The 21,375-nt window shown below is 39.6% G+C and overlaps 1 protein-coding gene across 5 annotated transcripts in view; it reads left to right on the top strand.

The window, feature by feature from the left end:
* The window catches only part of lingo2 (leucine rich repeat and Ig domain containing 2), a 186,085-nt gene that overhangs the window by 158,956 nt on the left and 5,754 nt on the right, over window positions 1-21,375 (top strand). Inside the window, exon 5 of one of the 5 annotated variants that reach the window (XR_004213434.1) lies at window positions 10,198-11,900. The exons of the other annotated variants lie outside the window; for them this stretch is intronic. The gene's annotated coding sequence lies outside the window, so the exon portion shown is untranslated. Of the gene's footprint in view, window positions 1-10,197; window positions 11,901-21,375 lie in introns of those variants that run through there. 5 annotated transcript variants of the gene reach the window in all.

Raw genomic sequence — 21,375 nt, 5'->3', positions numbered from 1 at the left:
GTATTTCTTCAAATTTAACACCAATAGTCACTTGGACTAAAGGTTGAACTGATTACAATTTGGTGGTGAAAGGTCACTGTGACCACACAAAATACATTTCTTTGCCGTAACTCAAGAATTCCTGTGTTAATTATGACAATTTCACACAAATGTCTAAAAGACAAAATTATGATCACATTTTGGACATGCATGAAAGTAAACTGCAACTTGACTGGATGGCGGAGGTATATAAGCTCAAGCCGGTAATTGTAGGCGGGTCATTTCTGGGGCAGTGCTGGAGAGATAAAAACCAGACATAGCGGCCCTCGAAATAAGAGATGACTTATCTAATATCTGATAGTCCCCACAATGAGCACTGTCAGATATAAAACATGGGATGGTCTGATTAACAGTCTGCAGATGCTATTAGATAAAGTCCGGTTTGTGAAATTTAAAGCAGTAGCACTTCTGTAGTCCAGACGCCAATGGCGCTCTTGAAAAGGAAACATATTATTAAAAAGCACAAAAAATATGATGTATACAATTTAAAATCCAAAGCCAGGCACTAGACACTTTAACCGCTTTGTAGTGTGAATATTCCTTAGTGGTTAAAGCGTGTTTCCTCTTGAGTGCTTGGTATTGGATGCATAAACCACATCTATCCACTGGATGTAGATATGTTTTCAGAGACTGTCCTCCCAACAAATACTAAAGCAGGGTCTTTCACAAAATGCCCAAAAACTACATATGTTTACGTTCAAGTTTATTATTTTAATCATGACGAGTAACGTCCCCTAACCTTAAAGACGTAGTCATTTTAACCCCAATCGCGATGTTTCACTAAGCCTAACCAAGCCCTTGGAGACGTACTATAATAACCGTTGCAATGCAATCACTAAACAACTACGAATGGTTTCTCCAGAGAATTTAATTGAAAGAGAAATAAATTCGAATTACTTGCTATGGTTACCTTGTACCTCATCGCTTGTTAAACTGTTGACTAGAGCTACATTTTAGATCAATCAGAAACATATTGTAACATAATAAAATGTAGAACTTCATCATCTCCCTGTAGTGTCTATTCCAGTCGGTCAGCTTGTATTATACTGGAACCCATGTACACACCCAGTCGCCCTATCCTTGAACTCCCTCAGCAAGTGATGAAGAACTCTGTTCTTCGTGCTCGCCTTCCAAGCTTCATCATTTATCATTCCGGAACCTCACATCACAAAATGGGCTTTTAATTATTTATTTGCTGGCTGTGTCCAGGATAATTTTGGGGCGAGACCTTGTGGTGATTTACAAGAAGGCCTCGACGGATGAAAAATGTCCTGCTCTGGTGATGTGATTGGAACCTTTACCGTCTTCCTCCAACTGCCAGTTATTTTTAGGTTTACCAAAAAATAATCTATCTCTCTGGATTTTTTTTAGTGCTCTCTTCCTTATGGATCAAAACCCTGATCGAAGCAGACACAGAACAGAAACGCCATCAAGATGTCTTTTAATGAACCCGCAGTATTTATAACTTCAGAACTTTTCCTGAATAGTCCATCTTTCCCAAAAGAATGCATCTTTAAAAAAAACAACGTATTTTCAATCCACTTTTAATCATGTTTGAATTGCCCAGCGGTCATAAAATAACGAAGTTAATCTTCCATTCATGAAACTGTGAATTCAACAGAAAAATAGTATTTTCGAAGTAACAACAGTGACATCCACGCTCATCACGTCACTAGAAGAACGCTGTTTGGACAGATTGCGCTCATAATGCCTGTAACATGAAATTGAATTGGAGAGCAGTTACATTACAACAGATCACATTCTGTGTTGAATGATATAGCATAGATCAATGAAAAGACTCTAATTGCACTCTGTTAACTCACTTCTCTGTGAGAAAAACAAAACCATGCAAGGTGAAGCACATAATTAAATGCAATACACAATTCCCAACAATACATTGTGATTTCCTCCCATCATTTACCAAAACAGTCTCCACAGAGAGCAGCAGAGCTAAAATGTCACAGAGGAGTTCAGATAAAAGGCCAAGGGCCTGTGAGTTCACACACTTTTCTGTGTTTTCTCTCCATTCTTCTCCTCTTCATTCTGTCTGGAGGCACCATCATGTGTGCATTGTGGTTTGATTAAGAGCTCCCCAGAGTTCGGCCGAGGGAAGAGAATGTGTTTACTACAACACTTTTATGCCATATACAATGTTCAGTTTGTGGTCTTGATTGAGCCCAGTAGGCCTATCCAGATCGCAGCCTCTGCTCTCTCTAATCCCCGGGAGGTTAATTAACCAGACTAGGTAACTAGCTAGCAGCCTCCCAGCACATTAGCGGACAAACAGACCCATTGAACCTTTTATTGCCTGCGTCCTGCTCGTATTACATTGCGTTAACAAAGCTGAACAGATTTTGCCTTGAGAATGATAGAAAACCAAATGTAACAAACTACATTTTTTTGCCAGTGATCTGTGCCATAGTTTGCTAGTTCGCTGTGATACTCTGGAGAGATTTGTTGTCTGAGATAGAGACAAACCCACAGGATGAAGATGTGGACTCTGCTTTCTACGGGACTGATTTTTCGGCTTTGTTTGCTTTTTTTGCACCAGAGCAGCAGGCTGTCCTCTGAATCCCTGTGGTAAGACACCTTTAATTCAGATCTGTATTCAAAATGCATTTATTGATTAATTCATTTCGATGCTTGGGGTTGTATAATTCCTGGTTTATGTTTTATATAATGTATAAAATATAGAATATACCTTTCATAATGTTTAATACTTAAAGCGGGATTTTGGATTTATCTCCCCTTGCTCCCTAAAATAGCTTTTGTCAGCCACGCTGGTATCATGTCTGCCTTCAGACAAACAATTATTTTTGACTCTTGCACAGATGGGAGTAAATCCATGTCATCCCATAAAATCAGCACCAGTGCCACCAAACTTAACAGAAACATGATGATGCCAGATGCCCTTTGTGGAAAATCAGAGCAGCCTGCGTATTTCTGAGTTGCCTTACAGAACTGCATCTATCTTACAACCAAACTTTTGTGTATGCTACCCGGCCTATTAACGTATTCGGTGCCCTTTGATGTTCCAGCGGGGGTGGGGGGGGGAGGGGGTATAGTGAGTGATGAATGCATCGTTTCTTCATGAATCCCCAATTGTAAAATGAACGCATACCTTGTAACCTGAAATTCTTGAGATATTGCACAATGAGACGAAAGGGAAAAACATAAAAGGCAGAGATCCGGAGATTCAGATAGGAGCTACGTGCATCTCAAAACCAAAAGTGTGAGAGCTCAGAAAAAGACAAAGCGCCTCATCGGGCATCTTATGCACAGTACTTCCAGCAGAGCCTCGCTTCAGGCTTAATCTTCCTCCCGCTAAAATGGTGTGGAAATCTGAGCCATTATCGTTGTCAGCAGTGAGTTGTGTAAAGAGCATGCAATGCTTGTCTGAGAGGTTTCACGAAAGTGCTGAGGCTTAAGGAAAAGAGGAGCATGATTCATCTTGTTTGTAAGGCGAACGTTATTAGGAGGCGAGTAAGAAAAGGGCCTTGGCTATAGCTCTTCCATCCAGAGGCTCTGTAATTGCTTTCGGCTGCACCTTGAGAATTTGATGAGTCAAGTCAAGACTTTTGTTTGAGTGACTGAGCAAAAAACGAGCCCTTACAGTGAAAGTGAATTATCACAGCATCGCTGTGGAAACACAAAAGGGAAGGCCATGGGGTGTGAGCAAGCAGTAATGCATTAGACATCAGGACTCCTTCATTTTGTTGCGTAATTGCCTAAGCCTGCAGCTGATTCGTGGCTTTAGAGTTTCTGAAAGCAATACACGCATCTACCATGAACTGTGACTACATCTCTCTCAAAGTATCACATTCCACATCTAAAGCCACAGTCACAATATTTGTTTTTTCTTTTTTCTAGGTTACTCTTTTATTTATGTCAAGAGCAACCTAAAAAAACAGGTAATAACTTAGTAACCTGATATTGTGACTGCTGGTGACGGTGTAGAATAGCTTGAGATTATGTTCACAAAGCTATTGACTAACATGGCCTTAGAGACATTTAAATACACTTGTTTTGCTGCACTTGGTACGACACATCCTGGTGATTTTTCTACCGCTATGGCATTTCCAGATTAACACAATATTGATAAAATCAATATAAAACAAATTTAATTCATCCCTTTGAAAGCAGTTTTGTTAAATAACCTCTGCTGTACCAGGACAAATGTCCACTTCTCCCATTGGTCTGCAACAACAGGACACACTTACAGTTCTTTGCACATCTGAAGAGTCATTACCATAACTCCCAACACGCCCCCTGCACAAAATGTGCCACATCAAAGCTAGTTACCCTCACCCCCGAACTGTAAAATCCCTTTATGTTTCCTCTTTGTTATATCTAAACTTAGCTCTCCTATCTCGCACCTCTGACTCTGTGATCACACGAGCTCCATGATTGTGCCTTGTTGTGCTGTTTTGACACTCTCCTCTTTAATTACAACTTATTTCCATAATGCCCCCTCCCTTTCTCGTCCTCCATTGCACTCCACACCCCTCTAAAATAAGTGCACCCCACATCCGCCAACTTGAAGCATGCCATTAACCAGTAAAAATAGACTTCTGTATGAGAAGACACAGGCAGCTCTTTTCTCTTATTAAAGCAGAACGGAGTGTGCTGTATCTGTTGAAAGAAGATAGGTTTGAAGTGTCTTCACAAGACCCTTTGGCTATCCTGGATCCTGTAATGGGGCCCACGGGCTTTGTCATACATGATATATATCAAATTAATTGTCACTTGGAAAATTGTGGCCAATGGCCAAGACAAACCCACACATCATCTTCATATTGCTGGGAAAGTAAGGTATCCAAGTCTATCTGAAGTGAAAGATAAAGCTTCCTGTAGTTTGACCAGTCTGACGTCTGTCGGGAAAAGCAGAGCTCCATTTTCTGTTCCCTCGGGAACCACCTTCTTTTTGCAAATCGGGTGCCAGAAGTTCGCAATAACCCCCGTTCTACATCACAACCATGTCCTTCAAATTTACCCTGAAGGCACTTTAATTTTCTCGAGTGAAACGCTTTACTCCCCTAAACATTTGTGCACAGTCAGTAAGCAGTGTGCACATGGAATTTGATACAGCGTGGTCATGATCAAGTGAAGAGATTATTTTCATGTCATCACAGAAACATCTGTGACAAGGTGGAGATAATAAGTTGTGAAGAACAAAATCATAAAATGTCAGGGAGTTTCTCCACAGAGGACATGTTTTGCCAACAAAATAAAAAGTGACTGAGGCAGTAAAGCTGTGTGTTAATATATAAACTTCAAACCATACCTGACACGTATAAGCGATAATCTCTTCAAAAATTATAATTTTATTGACAAAAAACAATCAATCTCAATTATTCTATTTACTCATTTGATGCGAACAGGATGTGCTTGGAGGGATACTAGCCATGTTTAGTGCATGAACATTCAGTAATAAATTGTTGGAAGTACTACCAATTCTGACCATCTGGACTATAATTAGCCCCCCCACCCCCTCATCATGACACAGTGTCCTTGGGAGCAACCCTAAGGGGCACCTGGGAACAAGCAGCGCATTGTATTGTTGTTTTTGGTAGTAGGTTTTCTGTCCTCTCATACTGAAACCTTAAAGAAAACATTTGGTAAGGGGTCAAAAAAGAAAACAAAAAACATTCAAGACAATTTTTGCATTCCTAGAAGTGTATCATGTGGGTATGTTGGTTAAATAAAGGGCACAAACTGGGATATACAGATGTCTCCACCCTCCATCCATCCATCCATCCATTTTCCTCCGCTTATCCGGGGTCGGGTCGCGGTGGCAACAGGCCAAGCAGGCTGACCCAGACTTCCCTCTCACCGGCAACATGTTCCAGCTCATTCTGGGGGATCCCGAGGCGTCTCCACCCTCAAATATGATAATCCACAACTGATTCATTTTAAACTCGCATCACCAGTTGTATCTCAACTTCAAATTGCCGGTCTTTTCTTTTTTTCAGTTTTCTTGAGAGTTAATTTTACAGTAATCACAGTAAAGGTGGTCCCTGACTGCGTTATTGACCTTTTAATGCCTTAATGTGTTCTTAGCTCTACTAATTTAGGTCCTGTGGCTGCTCCACAGTCTAGGTTAAAAACCAAGGGGGACCAAGCCTCCTACTTTTATATAAACTTTTTCTAATTTTAGTAGTTGGAGATTTAACCAAAAGAGCTAAAATACAGAAAATAAATAAAAACAATTGACTGATAATGGATTTGTAAATATATATTTGGCATGGCTATTTGGGAGCGATTTGACAGACACATACAGATGGAGGAAACTTTCCTTCATCTCGGAAACATTCGCCAAAGGCACTTTCCCTTATACTGCAGTGCAAAGAAAGGCCAAATCCATCACCACGTTCGGACAGTGATATATTCCTGATCTGTTTGGAGGCTTGCTGAATTCAATCATAGGTCAACGACTGAAGTTGCTGGCAATACAAACTTTTACACAGTGTAAGAAGTTGGCCAAATATCTCCAGTCTGCGCGTCTTTACTGCTTCAGAAGCTGTTAATGTTATGCGAATAAATGGTATAAATAGTGAGTGCACGGGGAACACTGATATTGTCGGCAGACAGCAGAAGATGGACTTTGAGATGTCGTAAGGGTTGGCCAGACAGAGGCTTGAATGTGTGGCTGCCTTCATAAAACAGCTGCCATGGGCGATAAGCTCAGGACTCAGGCACCATGTCCTCCTTCAGCAGCAGTTTACCTCAAATACTGTCTTTGAGCTTCTAATGCATCTAAGTGGTTGCATTTCTGAACAACAAACAGCAAATGGCACATAAGAAGTCAACATAAGTTACTGTAGAATTCTGCTAAAAAATAAATTGATGTATAATAAGTAGTGTGGACAGCAGTTTGCTGCGTACTGCAGTGTTATCAGAGAAGTATAATAAGATTTTCTCGGGCAGCCCATAGAGCAACTGATTAATCCAAAGATTAATTTAATCTGTTTTCATAATAAAACATTATTAGCCGTTCCCTTCTCTAAGCGTTACCTTTCAGCCCTCTTAAGAGATTATACACTTCCCAATCACTTACCTGGAAGCAGTCAAGAAAGTCATTAAGTTTTGTAGACACTGTAAGTGTTCAGGATGCTGAAAACGATGGGAGAAATTGGTGAAGTGCCATGAGAAATGGCCATGTTAATGATTTCTTTGCAAAAGGGTCTGTCTGCGCTGGAGTTTCATTTGGGGCTTATCTTCAGCAAACAGACCTTGATGAAACCCGCCCCAGGTCTCCAGGTGGCAGCAAACTTTTAATGTGAAGAAGTGAGAAGTCAAAAGAAAAATCCACAAAGCACTCACTGTGTGTTTCCAAATCTGTTTCTGTAGCAAAAGTGGTCAGCAAATTATCTCGACTGCTCTGCTGTTAGATGAATGTAAAATCGTTGTCTTTTTGGAAACAGAAAATGTTGCTTTGTGGTTTTATTGTTTTAACATTGGCATAAAATCAACAAGTATTTCAGGAATTGTTTGTTCGTAGAACTCGACTCGACTTAGTTTGGCATTTTCTGTTACATACATGCAAACATATGCACCGAAACTAATATAGCTACAATTAATAATAATAATATAGTGCTGATAAATTGGGGCTAGCTCTATTAGTTAGACCTTCCCATTAACATGCTCCTTGTCGTATGATGTCAATCATAACTATCATGTTGATTGAGTGCTCTAAGTGCTCAACAGTTACTACTTTAATTTTGATACTTTTACCATCTGTCTCTTGAAACTTTCATCCAATCTGTAATAAAGTAAAACACACTGACTTTCACATCATGTACAGATTCCAAACTGCAAGTTTAGTGTACCACTGAGTGCAAAATGTGAACCCTGATCCCTGAAAATGAATAAAACTGTGTTTACAGTGATGCTGACATTTGATACCGTTTACAATTGATTGAATGAGCTCTTGTAAATACTTTGGGTGACATCTTATCAGATGCTGCTGGATTTACAAACATTGCAGCTAGACTGGGCCAACAAGCTCCCCTCATATCATGTTTGACTAACTTGTTCTCTCAACTTGTTTTACAGACCAAAACATACATGAAAAATACCAAGTTCTCTCCCCTGCTCTGCAGATTAGATTGTCATGTAAACGCTCTGTAATATCCCCTATCATTGCCCGACACGTTTTGACTGTGATCACACTGGAAGTCCTTCATGATCCATGTCGTTTTGCACACAAACACTGTCACGGCAGGATCGCAGGGAAACGGACATGGAGGTGAAATGTGTTTAAAAAAAATGCAAATGAGCACCAGTGCCCCCCTGCTGGTTCCGGGGTAATGATGCCGCATGAGGCCGTCACTGTTTCTGGCGCCCGGTGGCAAAAGGAAATTAGAGACAACTGTAGTAAACAAGCTATAGACTTGACGACAAGTAGTTTTTTGATCTGACACTGAATGCTGGTCCAGTTGACAATAAAACTTTATTATTCTCACCACATAGTATTCAAGTTACGTCTCTGGATTTTAACCAAAGCCCATATTTATCCATATGGGAACTTTTGTTTTGACTGATATTTAACAATTGTGTGTATTAGGGTGATTTGATCTCATTGACAATATGAGGTAGAAGTCCACATCGTTGTAGCTACCTAGAACACCTGGTAAAACACTGTTCAAATATTAGCTTCCCACAACACCCCGTTCCTTCCTATTGTTAGCTAAACTGCTGCCGTGTAGTGAGCTACAGAGTCACTCGGTGGATCCAAATGCTTTCTCACTGCTCCGCCTTCACCAAGCAAGCTACTTCAAGGAGACAAAAAACAGAATCAAGTGGAGGAAAGTGGAGGCCATTTTGTATGGTTTATTTGATAAATACATAATCGCAAAAGTGGCACTCTCTGTGACATCAACTGTGAGTAACTGTTTTCAAACTCTAAACGGAGTTTGTGTTAAGGAATTAGACAATTTTCATATTTAGTTTTTAAGAACTTTTTGTTGCCCATTAATACAATATGGTAATCTAGAACACCAGCTGCTAAATTTGAAGTTAAGTCATACTCCCACTAGGATCATTAATTTTTATCATTATCAGTGACATCTTAATACAATCACTTTTTTTTTTACTGCTGGCTTGCACAATAACAATAACTTTTATTTAAGAAAAATGTCATTGTCACTGCTATAACCCACAAAAACACTGAGATCGTAGAGGGACTGAGTGTGGTTCACTGATTAATACCAAGGGTGTTCCTCTGCCTCATTCACCCAACACCCAAGGGAGCCAACGGAGCAGGAAATGTGGTTTCAGTTTACCATTACGATGACAGCCACCCGAGAAAGGCCATTTGTATCAAAGTTGAGCTTGAATACTTTGAAACAAACGTAATTTAATATAGCAGATTTTTATTTTTTTGCACTTTTACAAACTTCTCTATTTTGAATATTTCCAAAGTTGCTTGAACTGTGTCTTGTAATCTTATTCCAATGTTTGTACTGGAGGCAATGTGTAACTGAGGAAACAATTTAATTAAACTTGAACATGTTTGTTTTGATTAAATTCTAGCTACATTGTTTTCACAAGTCAACATTGTTTAAGCAGTGACATTACCTGAGCACCCAACGGCAATGCAGACACAATCCTGCTCTCTTACATTTGACTGAAGGCAGCCTGTGGCTATTGCCTTTGACAAGCAGCTCTGACAGATCAGGATTCAAATTCAAAGATTTCTATTTTTTCTTGTTTTCTTTTCATTTGACTCCCACCACTTTCCTTCCCCACATAATTCCAAATGAGAGGTGTGTGAAAGTTACTGGGAGACCACCCAAGACTCCTCATGAATTATTCAAAGTATAAAATATGAATTTATCATGGTAGGATAAGGTAGGATAAGTGATTATATATATATATATATATATATATATATATATATATATAGAGAGAGAGAGTGTTTTGTCACTCAAGTAATGCTTGAAGGCAATACATGACACTTACATTAGAGCTGGGGAAAATGTGTGTGTGTGTTACAGTCATTACTTTACTTTGGAGAGCGCTGAAAGGTTTTGTGACATTCATACATGTATTACGGAATGTACTGTATGTCACTTCTTAAATGCATCTCATCAATAATGATATAGATGAGCTTTACCAGTTTGTACATTTATTATTTATTGATTTATTATGTTTCAGATTAAGTCACAACTACAACTGGGTTTTTATGTCTGATGCCATGGCAGATAGCCTGCCAGACTCTGGTAAGTAGAGGGGAGGTGGACTGTGTGTTTACATCAATGATACTTGGTGCCCAAACATAGTCAATGTGGATGGACAATGTTTCCCATTTGTCAAAATTTGTAATTTTAATGCTAGGATGTAGGCCATATTGTGTGCCGATCACGCTGTTCACCCCAGACTGCTACCCTCTACATGAAGAGAACTCTGTTGTGAAGTTTGCAGATGACACTACCGTCATCGGCTGGATTGAAAGCAATGATGAGACTTCATATAGAGAGGAAATCAACAATCATGCAGAATGGTGCTCAGAGAACAACCTTCTGCTGAACTTCATTAAAACCAAGTAGCGGATTGCTTATTTTGGAAAAAAGGAGGCGAAGACACACAGCCCTGGAGCAAGTAAACAGTTTCTGGCAATCAGCATCACAAACAACATGACTTGGTCATCACACATCTCCATCCTAGTGAAGAAGGCTCATGAATGGCAGTGTTTCATAAGGATCTTGTACCCATCTATCAAACTTCAAAGATATTGGGGAAAAGAGGAGCCCAAAGGATATTAAAAGACATTATCCACCCCCGCCACAACCTGTTTACTCAAGGGATACAACCTTGTAATGGTGATATCAAATATATCAGTCGGGTTCTAGTCACAATGTGAAAATGTCCAACACTTAGCATAAATAAAGGTAACACAAGTAAGAACAGGGGTCTGCAGCTCAATAGCAAACGGTCATGACAAGTTTTAATCATGTATAGGAATGGCATTATACAAATGTATGATCATCATAGCTAGTCTGAATAACTATAGAAGTTTGAATATACTAACACACAGCTGAAGCACATGTCTCCTATTTAGGCTTCTTTATAGCTGCTCAGGGGAAAGCAGGAATAGATCAGGGGGGTAAATATGATGGCAAACAATTTCACTGATATTCTAAACATGATGTGAGCTTTAGGAAACACATCCCACAGAGTTTGAAATGAACAGGAACAGCATGAAGCCTCATAAATGCAATATTGACTGAGGCAGGTATCAGCAGGACGGTGATTTTTTTTTCTTTTACCACCTGCTGTATCTTTTATTTTATCTTTTTGCTGCTGCTCTACAACAACTGAATCACGTGACCTGGTCAATATCCAATAAAGCTCTGTTATCTTTGAATGGACTATAATCCCACGGGAGAGCCATATTGGATAGCTGATAACAGCAAGCTATAAAAACAGCCAAATCACTCAAACGCCTGCTTTGATTTGTCACCTGGGAGTTCATTAACCACACTAAGATCTGCAGCAATAGCATGGACATTACCAACCCTGTGATACCCCACCATACACCCATCGTACCTGAGACTAAGCTGTGTACTAAAGTAATATCAGAACAGGGAAGTTGAGTGGAATTAACTGCGTAACCATTTGTTTGTTTTCCCCAGCTTTTCATTTCTGTATCAGCAGTGGTAGCCGAGCTTCTTATCTGCAAACAACTGAACATCTGCATCGTCTTCTACTTTCTATCATGTTTTACGGCTGTAAACTCTACAGCAAAAAATGTAATTGTAAAGATAGCAGATCATCACATCGGAAATGACTTGGAAAATTTGCATTATGCTTATTATTGTCTCCACCCGCAGATTATGTATGCCTCTCTGTCTCTGTCTTCCAAGGCTAATCTCGCATACTGCTGGACACATCAACCGCACAATAGATCCATTGAAGTCAGTCAATACACTACTACGCTTCCCCTGACTGTGTTTGAAATGCCAGTGAAAAGCGAAATAATCGTACATGTGGGGGTTTTTTTTTTCTGAAGATGACTAAGACTATAAGAGAGAGGAAATTATGCAAGCCGATATCAAGGGCTGATATTAAGGGCTACATTGTCTTTTCCGAGGCGCTCCAAGCCGAAGAATTGAAAGGAGTTTAATGGCATCGAGCTTTTCGAGGTCATAGGCCAGATCTCTTGATTGGGTGAGGAGAGAGAAAACCAAAGAGGAGGGAGAGAGGGGAAGACAAAGAGGGAGACACAGAGGAACAAGCACCACATATGCAGGTAAATAATGGCACAAGAGATGAGATTCAAAACAAGAAGTTGTGAATCCATTTTGATTTAGAGGAAGAGATGGAGAGATGTCTTTCAGATATTTGTACAAGATTTCCTGCCAAGTGTGCTGAAATACCGCTGTGACGTCACGGGGACACATGGGTATGTTGGAGCTGCATGTGTTCCTTTCTACCGACGTTATGAATAATTTCTGTAGTTTCTGTGTTATCTGTTATTTTGGGCATAAAATACTTCTTGCCTACTGGTCTCTCGTGAGTGTGCTGAAGACCTGAGAATGATGCTCAATAAACAAATGACAACACTGGTTAGTAAATTCTTAAAGCGTGTGCAAAATTTTACAGTATCAAGCTGGAAATGCATATGGAATTCCTTTTTAATGCGTAAGACTATGAGATGTTTGCAGTGTCTTAATACTGAAAAGCACCCTCTCAGCACAGTACTTGGTCTAAGCTCATGCACTTTTGGCAATATGAAGCATGATGCTTTCATTATGCTGCAGTAATACTGTTTGTTGTTTTCTGAATTTTTGCTCCAGGCATGTATGCAGTCAGCAGTACATGTCCTCCTTTATTATGGCTGATTGTTGATATGGTTGCCTTATTTTGGAGTTTTGTTTTTTTTACCATGCAGCACTTTTTTTGGCTCAGGCTGTATATGCTATATGGTATCTTTAGTTTTTATGGAAATGTTTAGATGTGAATATAGGCCAGAATGAGGTTTGTGGGTGGAGGGGTAAAAGGGGATTGCCAGTCACCTTTAACTGTCCCTTTGGTTGAGTCATAGTACCACTCAGACCTGATGTAGGCTGTCCAGATGTGGAGGGGTTGGGGGGAGGGGGGCTCAAGGGCTCTCATGAGCCCACACAATGTGTTAACGGCTGCTGCAGATGCATTTTAATCAGTCCACACACAATTTATCTCAAGGCTTTTCGGTTCAAAGGCAGAGAGGGAAGAAATCCACTCGAGGTTCTGCTTACCCTTTTAAAAATGCTCTTTAGACGTGAGGCTGAATAAAAAAACAGTCTAGGTCAGTGAAACTATAAGAGATCAGTGACAGAAATGTGAGGCTGTCTTGCTGGTTGTGCAACTTTATGATGAAGTCATTAAAGGAAAGAGAAGATTAAGGACAGGAGAGCTTCATCTTTCTTCATTTCCTGTCTGACTATCCTTTCTTTACCTGTTACTGGCAGCAGTCTGCTGTGGTTTAAGAGGCAGTTCCTTCACACCTGCAGCACCCAGGTTCAAGCCTTATTGTTGGCATGTGTGTACACACACTGCTGGTTGAACCCATGAGCAAAACATAGCATTCCTCGCAGCTTCGGGGGTGCTGTTGTGGGCTAATCTCTCTGTGGAGGCAGCAGGTGGAAAAAAGAAAAGAAAATCCCTCTAGGCATCACTGACTTATCTCTGTAGCATTGCCTGAAATGTGAAATGAAAAATGTCAAACCTAAATCTCTCTGTGTGCTAGTTGTACATTGTAACATCATATATGTTACTGCAGTTAAGTCCCAATCGTTGGTGGTTTCATATTATAACTAATCTATAATATACTCATCCATATAAATCCGCGTATGACTGGGATGATGGTGTCCGATGCGGTTATTGATTTTTGCAGAAAAGAGTAGCCTAGTGAGCTACATGTTATATTTAGCATTTGTGTTACAGAACATGTGTTACATATAGTAGACATTATCAGTCTAAGTGGTGGTCAGGGTGCGGATGGTGAAAGATCTGTTTCATTGGGTCATTTGCATGACATATTTGGACTATTTCCCCTTGTTAGTGTGAGATTAGGTTTCTGTCCTAAATGTCCCACTCATAGCGAAGGGACAAAGACTTCTCACTGGAGAGCCGTCCGACCTGCTTAAGTAGAACCATAAAGCACAATAGCTTTACCTCAATATCAATATAAAGGTGCATTAATATTTAAATTGTATGAGTCTAAAGGGAATAGTCTCTCATAGCCAGACCTATCTCCACAGTGCTGTGTCAGCACCCATTATCAGTCTGGTTATGGGGGAACAATGCACTGGCTTGTTTGTATTTATTTCAACCAATCACAATCTTCTTGGGCAGCACTATATAGCAGGTACAGTAGTGGGTAGGGAGGAGATGATGCGTGAAATACGCAGCCAATAGCAGGCCTACACCCACAGTTTACATCCTTTGAGTCAGACTAAATACGCGTGGAGAGTGGATGTCATTTTAACTGGGAAAAATACACCACATTAAAACTCTTAATACGCAACACATTGCTCTCTAATGAACTGACAAATTGCTTGATTTTTTTTTCCTTTTTCACTTGTCACTTTGTAAGTGTAATGAAATGACAACGCTCTGTTCCCCAGACCTCATTAATTCCTTTCATATTGTCAGTTGTATTTTTATCCTCATAGATTTAATTACCAAGTTTGGTTACCTTTTCTTTTTTTTTCCAGCTCCTTCTTGTCTCCAAAGTTCAGAATTTGAATAGCTATCAAACATAAGATTAACTGTCTTTCTCTGAGATACTTTTCTTGCTGGATGAATGGAAATCCGTCTGTTTGATGCGGCCGTTTAGACTCCTTCCCAAACGAAGGGTTATCAGACACAGAAAAGAGCAACTGACCCAATCTACCAAGTTTATCTCTCATTAACACCGATTAATTGAGCTTTGACTTCGCACTGCAAGCCAAGCAGAAGGGCAATTTGTGCACAGAGGCCTATTATTGCCCCAAGGCTGTTGATCCTCGCTGTTAAGGGCTTTAGGTCCCAAAGCCCTCGTCATATGACTACAGTCATCTTGCTGTTGCATCGTGTGTGTATGTGTGTGTGTGTGTGTGTTAGAAAATGATACTGTTTGCTACACTGATTCCGATTTATGAAAAGAGCTGTAAAAACGGAACAATACTTCCTCTACTGCTTCTACCATTAGAAGTACTGCTGTCTTCTCCTGTGAATAATTTGTCTTTGGAAAAATGACAAATTATGGGGCTGAGTTGTGTAATCGTATCCAGGTCACATCCTGAGGAGGCTTTCTGTTGCACACGAAGTCAGATTGGCAGTGGTTTATTGAAGAAGTACAGTGTCATCTTGCACGTTGGCAGGCTCGCCTTAAAGCCTCTCTGCACTTTACAAAGATCCTTTCAATAATGGATAAGGCCAAGAGCATTGTAGTCTCTTCCCTCTCATTATGATCCCATTTGATTACTCGCGATGCTCTTTTGAAAAGGTGGGTTGATTACACACTGTGACTGTGAACTAACCTGCAAGTTAATAACGCCTCTCCTTCAGGGTAGCATCATTATAAGATATAAGCCTCATTAAAATAAAATGATGATTTAATAACTTTCCCTTACAATGACCCTTACGAGGATTTAATGTTATTTTTTAGTTATCTGGGAAATTAAGACATCAAACACTGCTTTTGCATGTCCTCTGCTGTCTTCACAACGCAAGATTAACTATCTCTTGACCACAGAAACTTGAATTGCCCAACAGGGAAAACAGTGATTATATACTGCATATAGTGCTTACACTTACCATGCAGACATCTGTGCACATGTCAGAGTGGTGAACAGTTTTTTTTTCTCTGACTTGAATGGATTTTAGGACTGCTGTGTGGAAGTAGTTTTTTTTTTTTTGACCCTCCTTTTTAGCACTTTCTGAAAGAGTCGCCTTTATTATTCATTCCTCATTATAACCAATTACAGTACGATTGGACCCATTGACAGGAGGGCAGCCCGTGTCAGATGCTAATGTACAAGAGAGCTTGCCATATAACTGCAGCACCCAGTATGTAGCACATTCTCTCTCTGCATGATTACACATAATGTTGCTTTCATTATTGCTTTATTCCTCCCTGGCTTTGCCGTGCCTTTCAAAGAAGCTCTTCCTCCGGAGCCATCCTCCAAGTCAAAATAAAAAAATTTGACACTTTGATTATGCTTTTTACGGGGTGTTGATAATTGCCGGGTAAAGAAAGCAACTGTCTCCCACCATCCACCATAAATGCAGGGAGGCTTTTCTGTGCGAAGAGGAATCACATTATGTGCAATGATCAGTGCCTGGGGGCCACATCAAACACAATCTGAAAAGGCAGGCCAATTTCACAAGTGGCTTTTTATTGGTTGATTGCACAGAGGCCAAGTTGTTATCTAAATCCTCAAACTACTTGAGCAAAATAAGAAGCGCCTTGTGAGCATTCAGGGTGTTCAAACTTACCCCTCAGATGAAAGCCAAAGCAAAATGTTTACAACCAATAGTTTGCCAGGATTACGGCTTAAGAGAGTAAGCGTAAACCGAATGCAGTGGTTACAAAGTGACAAACGGTGTTATTGCTAGTGCGGAAAAACTGTATTATGCCAACTTTGATTTTCATTTTTCGCTCCTGAACTGTCTGCTTATATAATCCTTTAACGGATGAACAGGTTTGATGCCTGTATTCAAATGAATACAAAACACGTGATTTTTAAAAAGTATTAATAAGAGTACTAATAACTCATATGCAGTTAAACTGTGATTTCAAGACACACTCAATGTATTTGCGTCTCATCATATTAAGTCAGACTTTAAATCATCTGTTGCCAAGATCATGTTGCAGTCTAACAAGCAGCCCTCCTGTAAAGTCAGGTCTACCATTGAGTGATTTGATTTATCATTTAGCATAATTATATTCGCTCCATACTAGAGCTGTTGGGGTAATTAGTGAGTAAATAATTTGAAATCAAACATTGATAGTGGGTGTCCACTCTGCCCGGCAGGGGGAGAGACACTGATGAGCAAACTGACCCATGATTGCTAGATTTAATTTGTTCCAATTAAAATTACCATGTTTCTGTGGAGTTTCTGGCTGCAGTAACTCAGAGGAGATTAAAGGGAAGAGAATGTTTACTGGAGGACCACGGCTGTGTTCCGTGCTGTATTTAAAATCACCATATATCTCTATATTCTTTTGTATTGCTGTTTTTCTGTGTGCATGAACGCGTAAAAATGTAGCTAAGTAAAAGAATAAAGCAGGATGTGAACTCATTTTTATTGTTGATTTTTTTTTTCCCATAAAAGAGAATCAATGATTAAATAATTGTCAGGCTTTCCTTTTGAAATCACCGTATACTGTAAACAAGTTTTATGTCCAAGATGCTGGACTTTGCAACACAAGATCATAATTTGTGAACTGTGTTTATAGCATTTTAATGTTGTTTTTAGTTTTCAAATCAAACTTACTCACTTAGTGCATATCATTACTTTTAAACAACTGTGATATTTCTTCCCTGTATTATTGCACATCCATAGGTTTTACAGTCTGAATAAATGAGCCATACCCACAGTAATTTACCACCCTTTTAATCGACAATGTTACTGACTTAACCTTTTAAATTTCACATGCACTTGTTTGTTATTCTATCATCACCACTTTGCATACTGTAGATCCTATATCTCAGATAAGTTATTGTAATAAAATATGTTCCAAATGTGGAGACTCTACCACTTAACTCTGCACATACATCATCATTCTGCACAGTGAAGCTCGCACATCCAAGTACAGTAACAATAACATAAGCGCGTTTTTAATAATAATGAATAGTTTAAGCAATGTGTGACATAAAAATAGTGACACAAAAAAATTACATATCAATTAGGGATGGTACACACACACACACACACACACACACACACATGCAAGAAGTTAAAAAGTGAGCAAGATGAAAGACATGGTGAGGTTGTGCGAAAGAAAGATACCGAGACAGAAATTCAGCAATGACCCTGCGGAAGATATCCGCTGACTGCCCGGGGAGCGATTGCAATCTCTTGTATTCAGTAGCTCCCCTCTCGCCTCTCGAATTCTGTCTGATAAATCCTCTTGTAGCATTCACTCACCTCAACACCCAGTCAAGAGAGGTCAAAGCTACACAAAGCTTTATTAGTCTGACAAAAAGATAGATAAAAAGAAAATATACCTGTAATTAATGTGGATATTTAGTGTGAGGTAATATAAGCCTTTGTTTGTTAGTGGAATCATGACTAACAGCGTATTCAGGCTGGTGTTTTGCCACTAAAGACAACATCATCCCTACTCATGCTCTTACTAGCTGGCCCCAGGCTGTGTTGAAAAGTAAAGAGTGGCATCATGGGACGGACGAGCCCCGCATGTTTTCAGTGATTCATATGGAAATTAGTTTGTGATGGGAAAAGAAAACTGTGTGCGTATTAAAAACGAGCCAAGACAAATATGTTCTCATATATTTGTCATCGTGGAAGAGCATGTCATAATTTATGATGACATGCTTTATAAAAGTTTGAGATTCATATTGGGCCACTTGTGTATATGCTTGGGATGATGGCATTGCGCAGGCGACCCCAGCACCCCTGCGCAACAGCTGTTCACTGAGTTATGCTGAGTCAGACACCATTAGTTGTTATCCTCCCCCTCTTAGTGTCCAACCCAGCACTAATGTGGGTCAGGGGCCACATTACAGAAACACCTTAACTGTGCAGTCTTATCTCTAAGTGCATTGCAGGATTTCTGCTGTCACAGGACTGTAACTGAATGTCACTGGGAGTTTCCAGAATATTGACATGAAATGGAAATGTTGGGGGATATGTTGGGAAAAAATTTCCCTGCGGTCAATATTTTTAATATTAATTTAAATTCCAAATTGTTGCATTTGAAGTTATTCGGAAAGCTTGGGTAGGTCATATTAGAGAAACTAGCAATAGTTCGCTAGATTTTAAAATGATCCAACCAAAAAACCTAGCCCAGTGATGAAAGTAGCTAGCAGCACTAGCTCCAAAAGTAAATTTAACCAGGTAGTCGCCAAGTCTGCCAGCCCATTCCTACAGGCCTCCATCCAAAGCCACTGCCCGAGAATTATCATTAGGACCATAAACGAGTGGCTTGAGGTAGTTAGGATTGGCCCCAGTGACCGCTATTATGACGGCCCCTAGTGCACACTAGATACTAGTTATAAAACAGACACACACACCATCGTATTGTCTCATCACATGATCAAACAGATACTTCACATTGGGGAATGTCAGCATACATATTACCCAGCAATCATCATTATGTATCTATATATGACAAGAATATCAGAGAAAATATATTTTGTATTTATAGTATCTATAATCTATGTGTAGAGTAGGCCTATAATGTTGCCTTTATACTACTACTTCTGATTACTTCACCCAAAATGATTTACTATTGATGTTTATACAAACACAGGCATGTTACTGATAAACAAATGAAGTAAATCTCTATCACTGCACAACATGAACATAATATTAATGAATGTAAACAAGGAATATGGTTGTTGTGAGTGTTCCCAGCTGTCAAGCTAGCAGTTTGCGGTAGCCTCTAGTGAAGCGCAATGAGTTCATAATGACGGTGTTATTACAGAATTTCAACAAATATAACAAAAGAAATTACAAAACACATCCACCCTAGCTTCAACTGGCTTGTGTGACCGATTTTTCATTCTGTTTTGTGGCTGTAATATATCATGGTCTACTGAGATCTCTGTGGAGAGACTGGTTGTCTTTGCTTCTTCTATCTGTTTGGTGAACATCACATATTCGTTCTGCTACCACACTCTTACCTTGATCTCACAGCGTCTCTACATTGTGCCAGTTATGCATATTAATCAGAGACGTTTACAGAAATGAAAGCTACACTGCTAAAAGGATTTTTTTCCTTCAGTGTTTTTGTTAGAGAAAATGGACATTTTTCATGCTATTGAATACGTTCGGTCACAAAATGTACCATCCTGTATTTTGTCTTTTCTTTTGAAGGGCACAATCAGCACACAATGAATCAGTGCAAAAATAAAACACAAGATACATTCATTACATGTTGTTCTGGGTCAAATGATCAGGGACATTAAAATAAAAGTAGTGAGATGTACACTCACACATAGACATTAACCGTACATGAGCAGATAATTAGGATTTTATTTGCATAAATTGCCCTAGGGCAGCTGCCTATTCTGTGGATTATATGCTCCTGCATGGGACACACTTCAGCTGGTGCCACTAATGATGCTCCTGCATTATGCTTCTCTCATTCAGCAGTGCCCAGGTGAAGGGGTCACATCGCAGGCTCACTCTTACTCTGATTACATTCTGTTACAAAGAGGCCCAATCATTATACTGATTAGACCCCCTCTTAGTAAACCATTGAATCATATGGTGCTGCAATTTATGTGGACAGTGTGTATGTGTGTGCCTAAAGTGGTCATTATGTGGGAGGAATCTGCAGAGGGAGACACAAGAAAAACCTCCTGTACAGAAGTGTGTGTGTGTGTGTGTGTGTGTGTGTGTGTGTGTGTGTGTGTGTGTGAGTGGCACAATCACATTGGCCATCTAGAAACATTTCAACACTGCATTAAACAAAGTAATTTTATTGATTTAATCGTTGCGTATTGCACTGAATACTAGGATTGAGTGTTTTTTTCAATACCTGACTACACTGACTATAAGTATGTTTAATTTTGGGTTTACACAAACCGCTGCATAGAAATCATACTGCCTTGATTTTATACAAAATAAATCAACTAAATGATTAATAAAATCAGGTACTGTGTTAAGATTTGGTACCCAACAGTTTTCGATACTTTGATACCAAAAACACATTTTGGTCGGAGCTTAAATAAATTGTGATCCAGCCCTTCATGGATATCAAGAAAACTTAAAAATATTTCCCATATTGGTTCCCAAAATTAAAGCAATAATAGTTAACTGAGAAGACAGACTCAGGCAATTAGTATGTTCCCATGAACATTGAGCATTATATGAGGTACCGCTTTTAATGCAAGGAGTAAGGATGTAGCTCTGCATTACCAATGAACTGCATTAGAAAGCCGTTGAACATTTAAACGGGCCAAGTCAGCAGCAACCGAGAGCCAGACATACGGTGCCCACTAACCATAGCGATATAGCTTTTTAGAAAGTGGAGCAAGGGGGAAGTAGAGACAGCAAAATGGAAAAAACAATCCATATCAGTTACTGATACAAATGCCAACACATGATGCACAAATGCCATGAATACATACAAATATTTTATAGGATTAAAAACAACATAAAACACAGGCCAAC

Source organism: Anarrhichthys ocellatus, unplaced genomic scaffold, assembly GCF_004355925.1.
Source record: "Anarrhichthys ocellatus isolate YVR2014 unplaced genomic scaffold, GSC_Weel_1.0 scaffold37, whole genome shotgun sequence".
Lineage (NCBI taxonomy): Eukaryota > Metazoa > Chordata > Actinopteri > Perciformes > Anarhichadidae > Anarrhichthys > Anarrhichthys ocellatus.
This window is presented reverse-complemented; position numbering and strand designations above follow the sequence as displayed.